The sequence below is a fragment of the Micropterus dolomieu genome, linkage group LG01 (assembly GCF_021292245.1).
Source record: "Micropterus dolomieu isolate WLL.071019.BEF.003 ecotype Adirondacks linkage group LG01, ASM2129224v1, whole genome shotgun sequence".
Taxonomy (NCBI): domain Eukaryota; kingdom Metazoa; phylum Chordata; class Actinopteri; order Centrarchiformes; family Centrarchidae; genus Micropterus; species Micropterus dolomieu.
Genome location: NC_060150.1, coordinates 48,890,600 through 48,896,492, shown reverse-complemented (window position 1 = coordinate 48,896,492; position 5,893 = coordinate 48,890,600).

Genomic DNA, 5,893 nt, shown 5'->3' with positions numbered 1-5,893 from the left:
TGTGAGTACATTCTGCAGTACTACAGTGTGAGTACATTCTGCAGTACTTCAGTCCTGCTGTACTACACTGTGAGTACATTCTGCAGTACTACAGTGTGAGTACATTCTGCAGTACTACAGTGTGAGTACATTCTGCAGTACTTCAGTCCTGCAGTACTACAGTGTGAGTACATTCTGCAGTACTTCAGTCCTGCAGTACTACAGTGTGAGTACATTCTGCAGTACTACAGTCCTGCAGTACTACACTGTGAGTACATTCTGCAGTACTTCAGTCCTGCAGTACTACACTGTGAGTACATTCTGCAGTACTACAGTGTGAGTACATTCTGCAGTACTTCAGTCCTGCTGTACTACAGTGTGAGTACATTCTGCAGTACTACAGTGTGAGTACATTCTGCAGTACTACACTGTGAGTACATTCTGCAGTACTTCAGTCCTGCAGTACTACAGTGTGAGTACATTCTGCAGTACTTCAGTCCTGCAGTACTACACTGTGAGTACATTCTGCAGTACTTCAGTGTGAGTACTACACTGTGAGTACATTCTGCAGTACTACAGTGTGAGTACATTCTGCAGTACTACAGTCCTGCAGGACTTGACCGGACTGTTTAGGTCCGAAGTCTGAAACCTTCACGCGACTCAAATTCAAACTCGGCAGCAGACGCACTTCCGCGTCTGCGCGACAACCCGCTGTTTAAACTGTGGCTGCGCGCAGCCACGTGCGTAAAGCGCGTCCCCTGTAAAAGGCGCAGGTGAGTGAGGCTGCGTGAAATGAAGAGATTTACCTGCTGCGTGCTGAAGTCGAAGCCCAGGTAGAGAGAAGCGGCGGCCATCATGGGCACGAGGAGGAGGAGGAGGAGGAGGAGGGTCAACATTTAAAGAGACAGTAACACATTTAGACAGTACAGGTAAATAAACTCACTGAGGTGGAGGAAGTAAAAGTACTAATACCATACTGCTGTATTAGTATACAGTATTAGAGCAGTAAAATGTGCATGTTGTACTAATACTCTCAGAGGTGGTATTCAGTATTCAGTCCAAGTATTAATATCACACTGAGAAAACACTCAGGACTACAAGTAAAAGTCCTGCATTCAAACCCCTACTTAAGTAAAAGTATGGAAGTACTATCAAGAAAATGTGGTTAAAGTAAAAGTACTCGTTCCCTGTTTGATTAAAGATCCGGGTCTTCTTCCTCCTCGCTGATGTAAAGCAGGATGTTGCTGCTGCAGCTCCTTCTGGATCAACCTGCTCATTATTTCCTCCATCAGTACACGGATTGTTTGGTTTGTGAAGATTCAGCCGTCACTCAGAGCCAAAGAGACGACATCACAACTGAAACATCATTGATTAATGGATTCAGCTGGACGGAACAACCTGCTGGCAGTTTAACTAGAACACGGCAGCCAAAAACAACATAAACTGGTGCAGTATAAACTGGTTTACAATGTGCAGTATAAACTGGTGCAGTATAAACTGGTTTACATTGTGCAGTATAAACTGGTGCAGCATAAACCGGATTACACTGTGCAGTATAAACTGGTATTAACTGGTTAAACTGGTACAGTATAAACTGGTGCAGTATAAACTGGTGCAGTATAAGCTGGTTTACACTGTGCAGTATAAACTGGTGCAGTATAAACTGGTGCAGCATAAACTGGTTTACATTGTGCAGTATAAACTGGTGCAGTATAAACTGGTATTAACTGGTTAAACTGGTGCAGTATAAACTGGTTTACACTGTGCAGTATAAACTGGTGCAGTATAAACTGGTGCAGTATCAACTGGTTTACACTGTGCGGTATAAACTGGTGCAGTATCAACTGGTGCAGTATAAACTGGTTTACACTCTGCGGTATAAACTGGTTTACACTGTGCGGTATAAACTGGTTTACACTGTGCAGTATAAACTGGTGCAGTATAAACTGGTGCAGTATAAACTGGTTTACACTGTGCGGTATAAACTGGTGCAGTATAAACTGGTGCAGTATAAACTGGTTTACATTGTGCAGTATAAACTGGTTTACACTGTGCAGTATAAACTGGTGCAGTATAAACTGGTTTACACTGTGCAGTATAAACTGGTGCAGTATAAACTGGTTTACACTGTGCAGTATAAACTGGTGCAGTATAAACTGGTTCACACTGTGCAGTATAAACTGGTGCAGTATAAACTGGTTTACAATGTGCAGCATAAACTGGTGCAGTATAAACTGGTTTACAATGTGCAGTATAAACTGGTGCAGTATAAACTGGTTTACATTGTGCAGTATAAACTGGTGCAGTATAAACTGGTTCACACTGTGCAGTATAAACTGGTGCAGTATAAACTGGTTTACAATGTGCAGCATAAACTGGTGCAGTATAAACTGGTTTACATTGTGCAGTATAAACTGGTGCAGTATAAACTGGTTTACATTGTGCAGTATAAACTGGTGCAGTACAAACTGGTTCACACTGTGCAGTATAAACTGGTGCAGTATAAACTGGTTTACAATGTGCAGTATAAACTGGTGCAGTATAAACTGGTTCACACTGTGCAGTATAAACTGGTGCAGTATAAACTGGTTTACAGACAGTATAAACTGGTGCAGTTACATTGTGCAGTATAAACTGGTTTACACTGTGCAGTATAAACTGGTGCAGTATAAACTGGTTTACAATGTGCAGTATAAACTGGTGCAGTATAAACTGGTTTACATTGTGCAGTATAAACTGGTGCAGTATAAACTGGTTCACACTGTGCAGTATAAACTGGTGCAGTATAAACTGGTTTACAATGTGCAGCATAAACTGGTGCAGTATAAACTGGTTTACAATGTGCAGTATAAACTGGTGTAGTATAAACTGGTTTACAATGTGCAGCATAAACTGGTGCAGTACAAACTGGTTTACACTGTGCAGCATAAACTGGTGCAGTATAAACTGGTTTACAATGTGCAGTATAAACTGGTGCAGTATAAACTGGGTCACATGGTGGGGCGGCTTTGGCTCAGGTGATAGAGTGGGTTGGCTGTTAATTGGAAGGTTGGCGGTTCAATTCCTGGCTCCCCCTGGTTGCGTGTCGAAGTGTCCTTGGGCAAGATACTGAACCCCGATTTGCCGCTGGCGGCTGCCAGTGTATGAATGAGTGTGAATGTTAGTTTCTGTTTGAGCACTTAGGCTCAGTGTATGAATGTGTATGACTGGTGAATGCAGATGTAGTGAAAAAGCGCTTTGAGTGGTCAAAAAGACTAGAAAGGCGCTATACAAGTACAGAGCATTTACATTTTTACATTTACTGTGCAGTATAAACTGGTGCAGTATAAACTGGTTTACACTGTGCGGTATAAACTGGTTTACACTGTGCAGTATAAACTGGTGCAGTATAAACTGGTTTACATTGTGCAGTATAAACTGGTGCAGTACAAACTGGTTCACACTGTGCAGTATAAACTGGTGCAGTACAAACTGGTTCACACTGTGCAGTATAAACTGGTGCAGTATAAACTGGTGCAGTATCAACTGGTGCAGTATAAACTGGTTTACACTGTGCGGTATAAACTGGTGCAGTATAAACTGGTGCAGTATAAACTGGTTTACATTGTGCAGTATAAACTGGTTTACACTGTGCAGTATAAACTGGTGCAGTATAAACTGGTTTACACTGTGCAGTATAAACTGGTGCAGTATAAACTGGTGCAGTATAAACTGGTTTACATTGTGCAGTATAAACTGGTGCAGTATAAACTGGTGCAGCATAAACTGGTTTACATTGTGCAGTATAAACTGGTGCAGTATAAACTGGTTTACATTGTGCAGTATAAACTGGTGCAGTATAAACTGGTGCAGTATAAACTGGATTACACTGTGCAGTATAAACTGGTGCAGTATAAACTGGTATTAACTGGTGAAACTGGTATTAACTGGTTAAACTGGTATTAGCTGATATGTGCTGGCTCACAGTTTGATCTCTTGTCTCTGAACTTTAATCCTGTTTAATTACGCTCTGAATAATAATGAACAGCTCTTTAATCAAGAGTTTGCCGCGTTTGTTCTTCACTCTGTCAAACAAACTGATTGTGTGAACAAAAAGGTCAACGCACCGTCCTTCACTGTTTACACACCAATCACAGCCAGAGAATAATGCAGCACTGTGTGAGTTTTAATCAGTCCAGCTTCCTGCTGACCAGGTAACACAGCAGAAACACCGCCGCTTCGGTTTTCTCCTCATTTCTGCCTCCAGTGGCCCGAACGCCTCATTTACCTTCTGCTGTTGCAGGTTTCACCACATCCAGACCCATTCAGGAGCAAGTTGTGTCCCGTCTGAACGGGTTTTAAACACACCGCGAGTCCATTTCATGCAGGAGGTGGAGGCTGGTTATACTGAGCAGGTGTGTCTGCTGCTGATGCCAACAGGATGTCCTGCTGCTGCTGCTGCTGCTGTGTGACGCCCAGCGGGGAGCTGCTGGAGGGTGAAAATCACACACACAACACGCAGTTTAAATGCACACAACACGCAGTTTAAATGCACACAACACGCAGTTTAAATGCACACAACACGCAGTTTAAATGCACACAACACGCAGTTTAAATACACACAACACGCAGTTTAAATGCACACAACACGCAGTTTAAATGCACACAGCACGCAGTTTAAATGCACACAACACGCAGTTTAAATACACACAACACGCAGTTTAACAACACGCAGTTTAAATACACACAACACGCAGTTTAAATGCACACAACACGCAGTTTAAATGCACACAACACGCAGTTTAAATGCACACAACACGCAGTTTAAATGCACACAACACGCAGTTTAAATGCACACAACACGCAGTTTAAATGCACACAACACGCAGTTTAAATGCACACAACACGCAGTTTAAATGCACACAACACGCAGTTTAAATGCACACAACACGCAGTTTAAATGCACACAACACGCAGTTTAAATACACACAACACGCAGTTTAAATGCACACAACACGCAGTTTAAATAAATGCACACAACACGCAGTTTAAATACACGCATTTTAAATGCACACAACACGCAGTTTAAATGCACACAACACGCAGTTTAAATACACGCAGTTTAAATACACACAACACGCAGTTTAAATGCTCTAAACAATTATTAGAAGAAAATAAGAAGAAAACTGCAGTAAAAGTGTTGAAAACAATCACTTTATTCAATTTCATGTGCATAAAAATATCTATTTCATCCAGTGATCAGATGCATGTGAATAATACTGGAGACTTTTAATTAGGACAGATTTGTAGTTCTTTATAAATATGATATTTTCCTAACAGACAGATAAAGACGCTGCAGTGTCTGCAGGTCAAAGGTCACCTGAGTCTCTCCTGCAGGGATCAGGAAGAAGGAGCGGCTGGTGAGAGGAAGGGAGGAGGAGGAGGAGAAGGAGGAGGAGTGTGCAGGAGAGGAAGGGCAGAGCCGTAGGAACATGGACGTGTCTCTGCTCAGGGAACAGTACAGGTGCACCAGAGAGAGACAGAGGAGACACACTCAGGTGCTTCTGTTCAGGACAGGTGAGGAATCAAACTCACGTCGCGCTGAGGAAAGTGTGCTGGAACATGAAGCGATACAGGCGGGAACATGTTGGTGGAGGGAAAAGTTTAGTTTCAGGGAGAAAATGTTTGTTTTAAACTGCGTGAAGTTGATTTCCTTCTCTGTTCGGGATCGTGTCAAGCCAACAGAGACTTCCTGTCAGAGATTTCAAAATAAAAGCATTCGCAGCACTGAAGCTTTAAAGGCAGCTTTACTGCTCTGGCTGTGATGTAACTGCTGCTTTAATACTGTAGTTTCACTGTTGGCTTGTTAATGTGTCAAGGAGGTTTTAATGTACTTAAATGTACATGTACAGAATGTGGTAATATTCTCCTCCTC